Source organism: Monomorium pharaonis, chromosome 10, assembly GCF_013373865.1.
Source record: "Monomorium pharaonis isolate MP-MQ-018 chromosome 10, ASM1337386v2, whole genome shotgun sequence".
Lineage (NCBI taxonomy): Eukaryota > Metazoa > Arthropoda > Insecta > Hymenoptera > Formicidae > Monomorium > Monomorium pharaonis.
The window spans coordinates 16508333-16527251 of NC_050476.1; the positions used below are offsets into that span (position 1 = coordinate 16508333).

The 18919-nt window shown below is 30.7% G+C and overlaps 1 protein-coding gene and 1 long non-coding RNA gene across 3 annotated transcripts in view; one reads left to right on the plus strand and one right to left on the minus strand.

Moving 5' to 3' along the window:
- Positions 1–18919, plus strand: part of LOC118647631 — a 377709-nt gene that overhangs the window by 144633 nt on the left and 214157 nt on the right. The window lies entirely within an intron of this gene.
- On the minus strand, positions 2212–11334 carry LOC118647646. The gene is made up of 2 exons (XR_004964814.1): positions 10972–11334; positions 2212–2573 (listed from the first exon to the last, which is right to left on the minus strand). It is a non-coding gene; the product is annotated as an uncharacterized LOC118647646 (long non-coding RNA).

An 18919-nucleotide genomic window follows, 5' to 3' on the forward strand; every position in this document is an offset into this window, starting at 1 on the left:
ACATTTTATATAAGAATAAAAACTTACATAATATTCTATTATCTAAATAGCATTATTTTTATTAAGTAGCATTATTTTAGTTATTGTCAAAAGCAATAATATTAATGAATACATATGAAATTTTTAGCATTAATATTTATAGCCGATTAATTGGACTTTTTGAGATTTAGAATAGAATAGTAAATTAAACAATTTTTCAAGAAAAAGAATAAAATTATCATATATGATAATTTTATTTTTTATTTAAAAAATTGTTTAATTTATTATTCTATTATAAATCTCAAAAAGATTATAATCTTTGGTATAAATATTGCACACAAATCCAAATACGTAAATTTCACAAAACTATTAAAAAATGTCACAAATGTCTTCTTACACGAATTTGCACGTATATTGGAACACTTGATGCATATTTTTTAATATGTATATTTTTGGAATTTTATAATATTTCTGCAACATTACTGGAATGTTCCGGCGTAATATTGATATTGCATGTTTTTAAAGCATCTCTGCAATATTACATTGCAACTCGTAATATTGTAACGTTGCAGCACCGTTGCTGAAAGTTTCTATGCTGTATGGGAATACACGCAAAATATAACTTTACACATTTAAATCTTGTTACACATGAGTTCACGTGTAACTAGCCAAACCAAGTGTGTAATATAAGTGTGTAAATGTGTAAAATTATTATATATGTATATGCGTTTATTATATTTGGAAAAGAGATATTTTATTCATAAAATTCAACATGTTTCTGATTAATAAACAATATTAATAAACATACTTAAACATATACTTAAACACATACTTAAACATAAAAACATTGAAAAAATTTTTTAACTAATTTTTTGATGGTCCATTATATACTGCCGAGCATAGTAATTTTTTATATAAAATTTTCTCCGTGCACGAAGAAAAAAAATTATGAAAAAGGTACCATGCTTCACATTATAAACCGAATGCAAACGTCAAGTGTAAATTTAGTGGTAAAAACATTTTTTAAAAATTACTATTTGTTATGCATAATTTCAACTAGATTTATTTTTCAAAAAAATCAGGATAAACTTTCTAATTTAGTACAATAAAATATATATAAAAACATTTTTTTACTTGATTATGGCAAAAAATTAATATCTCATAATTAAATACAAAATTTAATCCATATGTATTAATACGTATCTATAAACATCAAGTGTTTATAGATCATCACAAAAGGTCAGTTCTCGTAGGATCTTCGAAGTCAAGCAACGTTGGCGATAGTTTACGATTGGATGGATGACCGTTTTTCTCGCAAAAATTAAGCAACCCGATCAAAAATTTTTCATGTAAAAGTATGTAAAAATCTGTAGAATTATGTATCAAAAATGTCCATGCAAAATTTTACATTGTATATTTTTATTTAATTTTACATATTTTTATGTAATTTTATATAATTTTGATATAATTTTATAGATTTATACATACTCTTGTATAAAAAAATTTTTCTCGGGGAAAAAATTGCTTATTTACAATTACATATAATTACATATAATTATACATAATTATATTTAATTATATATAATTACATATGAATAATTTTTTCTCAATAAAAAATGTTTTATGTAAAAGTATGTATAAATTTATAGAATTATATCAGAATTATATAAAAGTATATAAAATTATGTAAAATTATATAAAAATATACAATATAAAATTTTGCATGGACATTTTTGATACATAATTTTATAGATTTTTATATATTTTTACATGAAAAATTTTTGATCGGGAATGCTAGATGTGTAACTGTGGTTTGTATTAAATTGGGAATCTTTTTTTTATATAGTGGTCACACAAAAAATTTTAGCGTAGCGTAGTGGAATTTTTTATATAAACATTTAAATATATAATTTAATGTATAAATGTGTAAAAATACGCATTAAAGCGTGTAAAATTACATAGAAATCTGTATAATTTTACACAGATAAACCGTGTAAAAAAATTACACATATACAAACGCGTAAAAAGTGACTACATGAGTTTACATACTTAAGTGTGTAAAAATTACACACTTGGGTTTGCAGTGCAATTGTCTGCATCGGATCTTACAAGGGAATCCGAAAATTCTGATTTTAATGACACTTGGCATAAATGTAGAGGGGGTAAATACATAAAATTAGAAATTTTTTGTTGATATTTATAAACGGTTTAAAGGGTTAAAACCACCCAACATTTTTTTTTTTTTTTTTAAGATTTATGTATTTACCCCCTCTACATTTATGCCAAGTTTCATTAAAATCAGAAATTTCAGATTCGCGAGGTTTCCTTGTAAGTCCGATACAAAAGGAGATGCGAACTCAACTGAAATCACTTTACAGTGGCTTTGAATACCTGTGGCTCTCCTCTCGGCAGGCGGTATTTTCTCAGGTGAAGACGATTAATTTAAATCTACGAACGGCAATAATAAAACTGCTGGGGCCGTTGTATCTGTGCTGTATGAGATCTGCCAAATGACTGATGTGTGTCCAGAACCGACACCTCTATATATGGCCCTTAGCAATTGCGTCTTGTTTCCCCACTCGAATCCTCGCTACCTAAGGAGAAATAAAAGATCGGATAAACGTCTATTAGACGTCGGAGCCATCTACATCTAAAAAAAAGTCTAGAAATATCTGATTTAGATGTAACGTAATTTGGTGTTATTGTGTTCGTTCAAAACCTTACAATAACAGTCTTTATACAATAACAATAAATTATTAATAAAAAATTATTTTAAGCTGCAAGTCATTTCTCGACGTCTAATAAACATCTAATAGACGTCTGTGAATAATAATAATTTTGAAGAGACGTTGCATTACTTTTTAAATAATTAATGCAAATTTTTTGCCAGACAGCACACAATAATTATAAAATATTTTAAAAATATTTGAGATTTCATCAAAAAATCTTAAAAAGATAAAAAAGATACGCCTAGTACATAAACGCGTGCTTTCCAAAATAAATTTGAAATCAATACAGTTAGCCAAGTATATTTCAAAAAAGACTTAAAGAAGTTTAAAAAACATTTATTTAAAAATTGCTTAAACGGGCTTGATGATTAAATGATTAAATGATTAAAATCAACCAACGGAATTATAGTGAAGCAAAAGCTTGCTGTGTCCGGCTCGTTAAAACGCTATGATTTTACTTCACTATAATCCGATTGGACTTTGATGACAGCAGTATGATTGAGTTTAACACCAATTAAATTTAATGTGCAATATTATATTGATACTCAAAATTCATGATATTCAAAAAATACCGTATTTATTTGCTAAAATACCCTAAAATGCAGTGCAAATTTCAAACTCGTGTGCAATTAACAAAAAACATCGTATCAACATGTTTTTTTTTTAATTGCTTAGAAAAGAATGAATTTTAAAAATCTGAATTAATATTAGCAAGATTTTAACGAGAAACTTGTGCAAAATGATAACAAACTTTTACTTTTTTCAATTAAAAAACACATGTTTGGTTTTTATGCGATACAAAAGGTTCGCACACTTAACAAATCAAACTTTCGCGTAAGGATTCTTAAAGTAGAGTCTTTGCTTTTTAATTTAAAGAAAAGTACATGTAATTTGGATGAATTTTCACAAAGTTGCATCACTTTGAAGATTGCCTAAAAATCGGTCAAAAATTTTGTTTTGTTTTTCTTTGCGCCAGTGTAGATGTTTATTAAATTTCTTTAAGTCTTTTTTTTAATATACTTGGCTAACTGTATTGATCTCAAATTTATTTTGGAAAGCACGCGTTTATGTACTTGGCGTATCTTTTTTACCTTTTTAAGGTTTTTTGATGGGATTTCACTCCTTTTCGTATAAATTAAAGAGTTACTTCTTTTTTTAATTACATTAAGTTTCATTATACATACTTTTAAATGTGTTAATTTGATACGTATGCCTTTATACCTATAACTTTGCTTTTATTACACTTTTTTTCCATGTCTTTGTTCTCATCTTCCGAGTAATTTATAATATGAATTTCTAATTTATAACTGGCATCCGTGATGAAGTCACATTTTTAAATATTAAAAGTATTATGTTCTTTCTTTAAAATATTAAAAGATTTGGATAAACTTCCAAAAAGCCCATACCACCGATTTTTTTTATACTCTAGATTCTTACGTATTTCGACGTGCTGATTACGAATATGATAGTGAAAATTGGCGCAAATTTGATTTTCATGGCGAAAACCTTGAAAAAACCATAAAAATCATGGTTTTTTCTATTTATTTCCCTAAATAATGAGAATTTTGAAAAATACTTTAGATAAAAGTTATAGATCTCATCGAAATACACATTTTATGTTCTATTGATTTTTGCCGTAAAAATAATAGTTTTTGAGAAAAACTAGCAGCGCCCCGAGGCAGGGGGAGAGTGTGAGTGGACCTCGCTATGCGTGGAAAAGAGAAAGAGGTCGACTACTCCCAGTTTATTTTTATACTCTCACTCGCAGGTGGCAGAATTTACTAGGTGGAAGTAGTCGGCCCCCCCCCTCCGCGGGGGCTACGCCCCCGCTCCGGGTAGGGGCCTCAGATGGCTGAAAGTGGGGGTTAGCCGGAGTAGGGAGCTCCGCGTGGAAAGTCACAAACCATTACTGTATGCGGACCCCGTCCCCTCCCCACTATCAAGACCATTTTGGTGCTAGTGATGGTCAAAAACTTATACCACACCTAAAAATAGGTGGATCATGCTTCGCATGGAAAATTCCAATGGTACAGAAAACACATGAGCAAAGCTCACTTCCTTCCAGTATTAACTAATAAAATTAACTAATAAAACTCAAATTGTGTTACATGAGTTATATAAAGTTTTGAACATTTAACGTCGTTTTTCTCAAAAACTATTGTTTTTACAGCGAAAATCAATAGAACATAAAATGTGTATTTCGATGAGATCTATAACTTTTATCTGAAGTATTTTTCAAAATTTTCATTATTTACGGAGATAAATGGAAAAAACCATTTTTATGGTTTTTTCATGGTTTCCGCCATGAAAATCAAATTTGCGCCAATTTTCACTATTATATTCGTAATCAGCACGTCAAAATACGTAAGAATCCAGAGTATAAAAAAAATCGGAGGTATGGGCTTTTCGAAAGTACACCCAAAGATTTATAATTAAAAATTTTTTTTTACAAAAATAATTTATTTTAGAAAAATTTAAAAAATCTTGAATTTTCAAATATGTTTTCATGTATTTAGTACATCACTTAATTTTTTCGTATTTGGTGTTTCACATTCCCAAGATTAAAGTTTGACATTATTGGTGGTCTAGTTTGTTTTCCGTTTTAATTTAGAATCTGCAAATATTGTAATGTAAATATTTATATTTTTTCGTCACTTCATTATTTTCCATGGCTAAACTTTTTCTGAAGCTTTGTTTTGGAATTATGTTTGTAAATAATTAATCCATTAATGCCTGATACAATGGGCAGTTATAGTTTTTTTTATACTATACTGACGTTTGATATTTTTATCATATTTTTTGCTTCCTACTGAATATCTAACTATTCTAATTATACAACTCTAATTATTGAACTTTATATAAACTTTTTTTAAAAGTAAAATTTATTTTTGACTATAATATTTCCTGAACATCACTGGTTTACCAAAAAATGTTTTCTTTTCCAATTATTAAACTTTATTTAATATTTTGTAAAAGAATATGCGTCTTTAAATTCATTTAAGACTATAATATTTTATGAACATTACTGGTTTTCAAAAAAACGTCTTCTTTTTTATTATACATTATTTATTGATTATACATCTGATATACATTAAAATTTAAAGAATTACATATATTTAATATTATTCTTTTTCTTACCTTTGTTATAACAACATTTTATAACAAGCAAAAATAGTAAGATGTATATAAAATTGCAAAAAAAAATCTTTAATTACTACGCAAAAAAAAATAGGGAACACTTTTTGTATACCGAAAATTTAGGCTATTTTCAAACTGCTGCAACTCAGCAAAAAATCGTCGTAGAAACGAAATCCGAAAAGCATTTTAAGGCTTAAAATTTCTTTTTTTAAATGCTTTTTGGCGATTTTAGTTATCTTTTTCTTTACCAACGTGGCACAATGATAAAGCTTGACCCTTGAAAATAAAAATTCTTTATGCAAATTTGCTGCGCTGCATTTTGCCTAAAAAAAATCGTAGAGTATTTTTGTTAGTTGCATTTTAGAGCGGAAACTTTTCCCTTTAATTTGAGTGGCTGTTCATTGCTGTACAATTTTTTTTGACCGAGTTATTAAGATTTTAATAAAAAATGGTCATTTTGACTTTTATCGCTTGTTATTCGTGAACATATCAACGTATAGCGCTCCGCAAAAAAGCGTTGGAAAGCTGAAAGTTTGCACTTTTGAATGCAGTTATCAATTTTTTCACAGATTTACTTTTTCTAATAACAAATCGCGTTCAAAGTTTAAGTAAAAAATTGCATATTTTACGGTTTCCATTTAGTTCAAGGTACTGTTGTGAAGAAAAATTCAATCACATTGCTAAAGCAAAGTTTTATAGTACGATTACTCCCCAGTAATAAACACTAACGTTCATGAAATAAAACATTTATATTCCACGTGTTTATCATTCTTAAAATTGTTGAAATTGCTTAAAACGTTTTTTCAATAATTTTTCTACACCCTTTTGACCAAGTTACAAAGTCAACCTTACATTTTTTTTTAAATGACGTTTACCGCCGGCATTAGCGTTATCCAATGCGCACCATGTGGAAGATACCGGTCGGATTGTGCACATCACGCGCGCGCGCGTGTGCGTTTGTGTGTATGTGTTTTACAGCAAAGATAAGGACCTCGCGGTTCGTCACGCGCGCGCTTGTGTCTGTTCCTTGCGATTTCTTAAAGCAAGATTCGTACTCAGCGACTTCGAAGATGTGAGAAATAACTATTCACACACATATATCGCAATAAAATATGATTTCCATGTATTTGGATGCCATACTGCATCCACCATCTTGAACTACTTAAACTACTTAAAAAAATCAATTAATAATCATAGCTTATACTTTAAAGAGGCAAACTCCGTCACTTCGATCGTTTACAACAGTCATGGACAAAATTTTTCGAAGTTTTCTACTATAAAAAGTCAATAATCGATGAAAAAATTTATATCAACTTTAAGCCGCCATATTTAATTTCCAATAGAAAATTTTGAAATTTTAACCCCGGAATCTGAAAAAGCAACTCTTTTTACGTAAAAGAGCATATTTTGTTTTAAGTTTTTATGTGATCTCATCACTTTTCTGAGCCGAAAAGCAATCGACTATAAAATCCCCGCTTGGGAAGTAATGGGTTAAGATGGGTCTTGAATAAGATTAGACTATGAATACCGGCCTACGTATTACGGTAAAAGTTCCGGTCGTCTACTACGCAGTTTCCTATAGTGCGCGGCATCGGTCTTTAATCGTCCTCGTGGCGTAACCATAGAACTTATACTAATGGAAGGGGAATAGCGTATAGCGTATATCATCCGTATGCCGAAACTGTGTCAACATCTGTGCGACAAGGATAGATAGAACATGACTTGACATGAAATGAGACGGAACTAGTAGTCTCACTTCTTGGACGGGTTCTTTTCCCCTTCCATTAGTATAAGTTCTATGGGCGTAACACGCTCATTCCCAACGCCTTTCCTGACAATATTATAAATCTACACTAAAAGGGAATTAAACCCTCTCATCCCCCCCTTTTAAATTTACCCTTGCAAATTGCAATAAATAATAATTAATGTAATATTATTGTGCAGTTTAATACCGAAATCACTTTTTATATATATACATATAAAACTGTTCACACATTATCCGTAAGATTCCTATTCCGAATTAGTGTTATACCTTCTATTCTTTATTTGACATATTTCTTAATTTGTTAAATAACGTCAGTACTTTGTACTTTGTTGATGCTTTTGTTGAGATTTTGAATCGCAGTCTAGATGCATATTAAAAAAAAATTTGCAAAAATTCCAACGTACATGTACAATTTGCAGGATATTTCATATTGAAAATGTAATAAACGGAAGTAGTTAATACTAAGAGAGATCTAACGCGGAGCTCCAAGGGCGAGCGGATGTGCGGGGGGAACTTATCGGCGCACGGGGGTATGACGTCACGCGGATCGAGGGGTCTCGCGGAGCGGGGATGCTGACGCAAGATTTTCGGGTCCGTGACCTGTGAGCCTTAGAAGGGGAATCGGGGTCCGCACCCGACGCCGCACAATGGGAAAATAAGGCATTTTTATGGACAAAAATCCAGCCACGGGCCAATTCTTCACCAAATTTGATGAATTTTTTTATTTTATTTTCGTAAGATATTCTACTACAAGATAACACTGCAAAAATTTTGAAAACGCTCAACGATTAGATCGCGCCTTCCAAAATCTCTTCAACTTGATAGCATTATATTTAATCCATTAAGGCCCATGCCTAACACAGTCGTGATAACGCCAAACTACAGGATTCATAGCATAAGCGAAAAAGAAATTACCCGTGTTTTTTCTTTTTGCAAAATTAATTGTTTTAACAATAATTGTTTAAACAAATTGTAAATCTATTGTTTGTTAAACATAACAATTATCATAACAGTAGAACTAAAGACAATCGTATATCAACGTATATGAAAATGAAGCACACGCTCAAATATACATAAAAATATAAACACACACACACACACCACACGCGCGCGCGCGCATTTATGTGCATTTACACGAAAACTGAGCAAACTATAGCAAGATTTTTTACATAAACAAAACATTGTATTAAAAAAATAACAAGTATAAAAGTTTCTTATTTTTCCACGTAGAATCAGATAGCGCATTCAGTTTTTTTTTAAATTAGCACTTTTTTACAATTTGTTTAAACAATTATTGCTAAAACAATTAATTTTGCAAAAAGAAAAAACACGGGTAATTTCTTTTTCGCTTATGCTATGAATCCTGTAGTTAGTTTGGCGTTATCACGACTGTGTTAGGCATGGGCCTTAATGTTGAAAAGTTGAAAAGATTTTGGAAGGTGCGATTTAATTGTTGTGCGTTTTCAAAATTTTCGCAGTGTTATCTTGTAGTAGAATATCTTACGAGAATTAAAAAAAAATTGATCAAGTTTGGTGAAGAATTGGCCCGTGGCTAGGTTTTTGTCCATAAAAGTGCCTTATTTTCCCACTGTGCGCCGCCGCCGCCGCCCGCCAAGCAGCATTTTTCGATTAACTTTCCGACTATGGACTACTTTTCTACTAATCACGTTGTAAGCGGTCCAAGAAAGTTATAAAATGTAACTTATAATTAAAAAATAATACTAATGTTTTTTGGACGTTGTTTTACGTTAAAATTACGACGTGCTTTTTTATCACTTTTCCAACGTCAAATATAAAACGGTTTAAGTTCTATTATCCGACGTTAAGATATTTAACGTTCGCCTGACATTATACTCTGCACCACACTTTTCAAACGACTTTAATACGTCATTTCCCAACGCTAAAGTTCGATATAGTGTCCCAGGTAGCAAGGTGTCGTCTAATTGACGTCATTTTTTGGTCATTTTATGACGAAGCAGACGTCACTAATTGACGTCTTAATGACATTAAAATGACGGTTTAATGTCACAGACCGTTGACGTCACAATAAAGACGACATTTTAACGTCATTTTTATGACTATCCCAGGTAGTAAAAGTCGCCGTTATTTTGACGTTTTAGAAAATATTTCGGGTATATGTTCTATATATGCAGTACTTGCATTGTGAAAATATTGAAATAATATAATTATAATGTAAAAAAAAAATTTACGTTGTTACTCAACAAGCATCGTTACCCACCACACCATAGTCACATCTGGGATTGCCTTACTTCCGCGGTCATCCAACTCTGAACCGCCGTCGACGTTGCTTGACTTCGAAGATCGTACGCAACCTGGCACCTCGTGATGATCCATGAACACTTGATGCTCATAAATACATATTTGTTATAGATCAGTTCAATAGTCAGAAACATGAAACTTGTAGTTAACTAATATTTTTATAAATAAATATAAATTTACAGTTTTTTCCTGATTTTTACATATGCAAAATAACATATGGAAAAACTTATAAAAATTTTTGCTTTGTTCTTTTAATAAAGCTTAATTATACTCTAGACAGCATGCAATATTTATAAAATATTTATAAAATATCAATTAACTGACGTTATTAATTAGTCAAGAATATGACGTCGAAAATACGTTGTAGGATGGATAAATGACTGACGTAATTAATAGGTCAAAAAATGACGTTACTATTACGTCTTAATTTGGTAACATGACGTCCGCGACCTGAAATGACGAATTATTGACGTCCAGTGGACGTCACCTTGCTGCTTGGGGTGGAACGCCGATTTTGCCATTTTTATTCCTCAAAAAGGAAGACAAATAATCCGCCATTTTCTAGTACATTTAGATTAATATTTTTTAACGCATTTTATTAACAATTTAAAGGATTTAAATAATATATCTGTTAAAGTTAATTTTGACAACATGTCTATTTTAAAAGTAATTTTGATAAAAAAAAAAATAATAAAAATCTACATTTTGAGAATTTCAGTTATTTAATAAAATATTTAGTAATTTGGAATATTTTAGAAGAAATTCGTCTAATTTTGATCTATTATTTTCACATTTATCAATAAAGTGGGTTTTGTTATAAATTTTCAGTGCTGAGTTCGTGTATTTATGAAAAAATTACAATAGCATCAAAGACTACGCAAGCTACATTTTTTCTCTAAAGCCATTTTATTTGTGCCAAATTGATAAGTACATATTATGAGACATTTACTATGAGACACCAATGCCGTTATATGGTTTGTATAGAAGCACGAAAACTACACCTAAAATATTACGTGTTGTAAAAAAATAACCTCGGGTCTAGCAAAGTATACAAAATCAAAGTTTACAAAAATTACTTACACCAACATTAAAACTGGTGGAAAAAATGTAACCTCAATTTAACTTAAATAAGTCGGCTTCCAACGTTGGTATAACTTAAGTTTGATTTCCCAAATTAGTGTAAAAGAGAATCTAAACGACGTAGCAAAAACATTGGATACCAACGTTAAGTGTGTTTATCTTAATATCGGGCGGACGTCAAAATGCTGCTTGGGCCGCCATCGCCGCGGTGCTCGCTATCTCCCTCTATTGAGAATCTGTCTCTCCCTCACCCGTACGCGATATCTTTCAGCGTCCATCGCCGCTGTGCTCGCGCTCTCCTTCTACTGCGAATTTCTCTCTCTCTCGCCCGTACGTGACACATCCAATCGTACAGTTTTATCATTATCTCATTCTTTCTCTTTCATCCGTTGCGTTCTTTCATACGCGGTCTCCCATTCACATACAGGCGTTCCTACCCATCTCATCTATATATGTACCTCCTTCTCAGTTTTGCACACGCCATTATACCGCAAAGGAATAGGGAAGAGAGAGAAAATCAGTTAGAATAATTATTTATATACTTCTTTAATTATTTATTCTATAATGCGTCGTATATCTACCTTATCATCGAATTATTTTTAAATGTTTTTAAGAGCAGATAATGTAATATAATTTTTAAACATTACAACTATAGTAAAACATGTATAATTTTTAATATTTTACTAAAATATCTTTCATAACGTCATATAAAAAATGAAGAAATACATTTTTTTAATGTAAAATGTTACAAAGTCTCATCATAATAATGTTGTATTATATACATATATGTATATTATACATCACATATTTGCATTAACAACTATCTTTACCGTAGGTATAGTTTGAACATTCAGAGGCTTGTAATTTTATTATTGTTATATTAATAATATAATATTTTTGACATTTAATATATATATTATTTGTCTATGTTATTATTATTTAATTTTTTAATTTTTTACATTTTTTTGCATACCAATATTTATTATTTACATTACAAATATTTATATATATAGGGAGTCCCAGAGCATACTGGTCACTGTTCGTAAAAAGGTAGATGAGATCGAGATGAACATAAAAGTCCAATATTGTTATGGGTTTGGTCTGCTAATAATCGAGATATAAATTTTTTTAATTATGCAAATGAGAACGCGCCTTGCGTGACGAAGGAAGGGCTCGAGCCGCTCGAGCCATAGCACGGCTTAGGGCCACCGCACAAACTCTTCCATAACGCGTTACGTTACGTTAAGTACTCCATACGAACCTAAGTTGTACTTAAAATTTAACTTAAATCAACGCACAAAGAAATCCTTAACGTAAGTTCTTAAGTTCTTACGTTAAGGATTTCTTTGTGCGTTGATTTAAGTTAAATTTTAAGTACAACTTAGGTTCGTATGGAGTACTTAACGTAACGTAACGCGTTATGGAAGAGTTTGTGCGGTGGCCCTAAGCAGTAGAGCCATGACACACGAAAAACTTAAGATGCTACGTTAACCAATCAAACACAGTGCGTTGCGTATGAAAACCTCCGGAATATATGCTACTTAACCTAAAATTGTTTAATTTACAATAAATATATGAGAATACATATGAAAATGTTAGTGAAAATTGATCATTGAGCAAGGGCATATTAAATAAATAAATGTTTTAATAGTTCTGTGTGTGTATATATATAAATATTATAATTAATATGTATTAATATATATAATATATAATTTAGTAAGATAATAATATATAAAAATAAATAATGTATAATTTAAACTTATTAATAAAATAATTATAATAGCAAATCGATAAATTCCCAGACAGCACCAGATATCGTACGAATATTATACTCTCATACGTAATGTACTGTGATCATACCGAATATACGTAAAACATTCATATAACGTCTCAGTAGAATGTCATTTTGATATATCCTCAAGATAAACTTAGAATATAGCGACTGAACTTCGCAACTCCTACTGAATATACTGAGATTATATCTAATATACTCAAAACATCCGTAAAATATCCTATGATATATCTCATGTATATCTATCACATATTTCCAAAATATCCGCGTAATATCGAAAGTGAATCATGTCAACGCTATCTATGATCTGTAACGTTACGCATTTTTGTCTGCCGTGTGATGCAGACACGTGGTGAAGTGTAGGGTGTGAACGTGCGAACACGAACTCACGGACAACGTGGTTTTCTCAGGAATTACGGCCAGATAACTCTGGTATGCACATAAGATATAATATAGTAACGTAAACTATAATAATATATATATATTGTATATATACATATATTATTTAGGTTATAACCTACAATTATCTGAGCATAATTTCCCAAAGCACCCCAGCGTATTCAACAGATATTACGCTTCATTTCTCGCGATAGCTTCCTGATGTGCGAAATGATTAATTCCTTTTCTTATTTCTTCTTGCTAATTCTGTATGTTTAATTCCTTGTTCCTTATTCCTCTCATTATGCATAAGCCCATATAATGTGAACATACTGTAGACATATTGTGAATATACTGAAGATATACTTTAGACATACATATAACATTCTTAAGATATATTCGGTATATTCTCATAAAATGCCAGCGAAATTCTATGGGATAAGGCAACGCGGACATAGTACGTTATGAGTATATACTCGCCATATCACAGACGTATCTCTAATATTATACGAATATTGCAATATACTTTCGCAATATCCTATTATCGTTCTCATAATCTACATGTGCTGTCTGGGTTATATATGTATAACATCTGAATTGAGATTTGCAAGAGTAGCAATTTTTTTAAACAGTATATAAATTTGTTTTACAGAAAATGGATGATGAAGAAGAATTATTAATCTATACATTATTCGTATTAATTATGGGCATATATATAATTAAAAAACGACAATCTTTTCGTTGGACAAATAGAAATTATTGGGTGCCTCCAATTAATATAAGACCTAATCAAGGAGATTTTTATCAATTATTCCAAGAATTGAAAGACGATCCTGATATGTTTTTTAGATATACAAGAATGAGTTTGTCTGCGTCAATTAAGATTTCATCGTTTTCTTTCAGACTTGTTTCCACTGAAGTATTTTGCTTTTCTGAATCTTCTATTAAACATTCTGAATTGCTCGTGAAGTATTCGTGATCCATTTTGTAATACAATTATTTTTACTAATAATTCACTATTCTGTTACTTTGAACTTGACAGCTTGTCTGTTATTGGCTGACCATAAGCAATCGTAAGATAAAACGTAAGATAAAACGTAAGAATTTCATCCTTAAGGGCCATCTACAATGGAGTGTTTTAGTCGTAACAACGCTAAATCTACGACCATGCTGTCAATAATATAAACTACGTAGCAATAATATACAAGCCGGCTATCATAGAGAGGTGACTAAAAACTAACCCCGAACACCTAAACGCTCATTGTAAGCACCCACTGAAATGGCTCAATGTCTGTTGTAGGCCGTAATCAGTAAAACAGTACGTAATGAAAATATTGTCTACGACTACTGCTACGGCCTACAACTCTCCATTGTAGATGGCCCTTTATGGAATTTTTCACCTTACGTTCTTAAGTTTTAAGTTTCAAAATGGCTGCTTAAGTTCTCGGCTGTGATTGGTTCAACTGCTTACTGCTTACTGCTTACTGCTTAAATTTTTTCGTGTGCCATGGCCCTTAAAGGGCCATCTACAATGGAGAGTTGTAGGCCGTAGCAGTAGTCGTAGACAATATTTTCGTTACGTACTGTTTTACTGATTACGGCCTACAACAGACATTGAGCCAATTCAATGGGTGCTTACGATGAGCGTTCAGGTGTTCGGGGTTAGTTTTTAGTCACCTCTTTATGATAGCCGGCTTGTATATTATTGCTACGTCGTTTATATTATTGACAGCATGGTCGTAGATTTAGCGTTGTTACGACTAAAACACTCCATTGTAGATGGCCCTTAAGCGGGTCACACACACTTTCCGTAGAACGTAACAGTAAGGTTTTGACCAATCACGTACTTGATTTAGTCGCTTACTGTTACGGTCGCCCAATCCAACATGTCGAAATCTTACTGTTACGTTCTACGGAAAGTGTGTGTGACCAGCTTTACTGTCTCAAGCATTGTTTTCCGACGGCGACGGCGGTGGAGGGGGGAAAAAGGAGAAACGTGGCGTTGTCGCCGTTCCCACGTCTCGCCGCACCGCGCCTAAGCTCCCGTCGATGACTGCTACGCACACTCACGATTATATGACGAGGTTATGAATTATTAATAAAAATAGGATAAATTCAAATCGTAATAAATTTCTGTAAATAAGAAAGTTGAAAGAGAGAAAGCGATGGAAACGTATGGAACCTGCAAATAATATAATATTTGCCGCAAATTCTCTCATCGTTTTTTATGGAATATTAAATTAACGAAGATTTATCACGATTGATTCTTTATACATTCTCCTTTCGTAACCATCTTATTACAAAATTACGAAATGCACGAAATACCATCACTAATATACACTCTTTGTAAAATAACGATAGAAAAATATTCACGTTTGATCTGAGGACTTTAGAATAAATTATTCGATGCGATTTCTACGGTAATTATAGGTAATTAGAGATGAATGTTATGTCAAGTATCGTTAGTATGGTTAACTACAAAGGATTTTCTCTTGTATATGATAGAGAACTTCGAGTTTTTTCTATCGTTAATACATTGTAAGTCACTGAAAATCTGTCGTAATTAATAATGCAATTAAAGGTAAAACAAACTGTAAGTTTTCTATGGTTATGAAAGAAAATCCTTCGTTGTGTTAACAATACATGATTAAAAATAAAATTTTAAATTGTCGCTATATCGACACGAACTTGTGCGTGACGATAGAGCGATCCTCTGCAAACATTTGTTGGTCTCGGCGACCGTTAGAATACGATTCCTCTTAATTATTTTTCTTACAAGGACAACGAGAAGAAAAACGTTAAGTCCACTGGACGTAAAAATGAAACTCAAATAATATTGATTGGAACTGTTGTTAAAAATGACGTATAAAAATTGCAGCAACGTTCTGCTTTATTTTTATAAAAAACTCTAGAATTGTAGAAGTGTTAGTGAAATTATCTTCTTGATATTAAGTAAGTCACATTTCAAAGCAATACAAAAAATATAAAAATTTTACGGTTTGTTTGTTCTATTATTACGTTTAAATTTTTGTGTAAATTGTAAATTCCATATAAAAGTAGCATTACGATTTAAATTAAATTTCTTACATTAAAATGTAAAATTGTATTAAAATGTAAAAAATATCGCTGCAAAAATTCACTTGTATTCACTTATTCGTTAAAAAGTTATCTATCAAAAATTATCACACACACGCGCAAAAAAAAGTACAAAGTTCAATTTTACATACGAGTCAAGAGTAAATAAAAAATTCAATAATTAATAAAAGAATTCAGAATTCAAAATTTTATACGAAAATTCAAACTTAATAATAGAACAAACCGTAAAATTTTTATATTTTTCGTATTGCCTTGAAATGTGACTTACTTAATATCAAGAAGATAATTTCATTAACACTTTTACAATTCTAAAGTTTTTTTATAAAAATAAAGCAGAACGTTGCTACAATTTTTATATTAAAAAGACAAAGATAAAAAGATGTATTTCACGAATTTAGCAAAATATCTTTCTCTCTAAAGTATTTACAGAAACAGGATAAACGTCATTTTTAACAACTGTTCCAATCAATATTATTTGAGTTTCATTATATGTCATATAAAATTTTTTAAACAAGATTACTATTTTTTAACATTTTTAACATTATACACGATATGACGCTCAAAGAGAAAGTATCGTGCTGATTATTTATCGCAGTTTTAGTGATAAATTTTGCTAATTTTTCTCTTCGATCGTGTTTAACACTAAAAATGTAAAGAAATGATAATTGTTAAAATTTTATTCAAATTACACATAATGAAAGTAGAATAATATAAACTAAAGATGTTGTTAAACGTGGTAACATTTATAACATTAGTTTTATAAAATTGTATGTGGGCTCATTGTGAAGCCCCTTTGTGGACAAACTGGCTTTGCGTGTGTGTGTACATGTGAATCTAGAAAATAAATCAAGTGAGCTTGTTCGCGCAAGAGATTACGAGATCTCAGAAATGAGTGTACCAATTTTAATCGAAGTGGTCGCAATCGAAAGCTAACATCAATAGTTGTCGAACGCCTTATATATAGTGCTAACTGATTAACACAATATGACACTATACTACACGGAAAGAATTTTCTCTTAAAAATTATCTTGAAAATCGTGGGACAACGTAAACCTTGAAGAATTTTACTATACTTTGACAAAATGTACTAAAATTTTAATAAAATTTGCCAAAATTTTGTAAATTTGACTATACTTCTAAAAAAATTTACTAAAACTTTGCCAAATTTTATTAAAATTTCATTAAAATTTTAATAAATTTTAGTAAATTTTGTTAAAAGTATGGTAAAATTCTTCAAGGTTTACGTTGTCTCACAATTACCAGGGATTTTCAAGGTAATTTTTAGGAGAAAATTTTCTCCGTGTAGTAATAGGGTATATAGAGGCGGGAGGGAACCGGTCCGCGTTTGGAAAGGGAATCCGTTTGAGATCGGAAGGGGAAAGGACCGCAATAATATCCGGTCCTAGATACTTACCAATAAAGTGTTTTATTAGAAAGCGGTTTTACCCAGACAGCACATATTATTAGACATCTTTTAGTCGTCTTTTACAGTTGCATTATAAACATGTTTTTATTCTTAATATTTTTTTAAATTTGTTTTATGAGAAAAAGGTGTAAATAAAATTTTAAATCTGATAAATATATATATACATATAATACAATATAATATAAAATTACATAATTATATTTTGTATATTATATACGTTAACGTATATAAAGTACTATTTTATATTTAGGTTTTATTCCCCAACTTGAGATGGTATCGATATCTTCCGTTTTTCTTAGCCATTCAGAGAACTTGCTGGTCAATTCGTCGAACGTTGTGCTTGAAAAGTTTAGGTTTAAAATTGTTCTTAAAATTATTTTTCAAAATTAATACCGAGTTATTTATTTTTTATTAAAAAACTAAAGCGTATAAGATTACCAATAATAATATTGGAAAAAATTATTTTTTTATTTCTTCAGTTTTCCTTAATCCGTTCCATGTTAAATTTTTTGCCAATCTATTTCTAAGAAAAATGACCAAACAATTGGTTAAATGTTTAATCGCAGTTGCTCCTTTAATGGTTTGAATTTTTTTTTCTGTAACAATATATAACACAATATACATTATTTCAAAAGAAAAAAATTACGATTATTTGAAAAGTGTGTAAAACAAAGAGAAATAAGAACGAAACGAATATATATATATATAATTTATATGATATATATATTTAAAAGCATACATATTTTATTACAAAAGTATTATATAAATAATTGTTATACGGAAAGTAATTCTATTTTTGTATAAGATAAGGGGAAGCTTAAGACACATCTTTGATTTCGAAAACTCGTATGAAATGAATTACTCAACTCAGTTCTGTTTTTCAATGCGGTTTCTCAACAGGCAGTAGTATACAATGTTGCGTGTAATATTGCAATAGTATGTATACGATGATGGTAACAATACAATGACGACACTAACGAGCGGCAAAGAGGCGAAAAGAGCATAGGAAGGGTGATGGAGAAAGGAAAAAAGCGAGAGAGAGATAGAGACAGAACAGTGATCGCAAGAGAAAGACAGGGGACCAACACTAAAGGCGGAAGGATCCATTTCTGTATCCATTCATTATTTTAATTCTGTTGTTACGTCCAGCCTTATAGGATTTAACTCTTTATTTGGTAGGAAGGATATTTCGGGAAGGACAGGTAAGGCAGGGAAGAACGTAACAAAACGTGTAGAATTCCCGTAGGCACACAGAT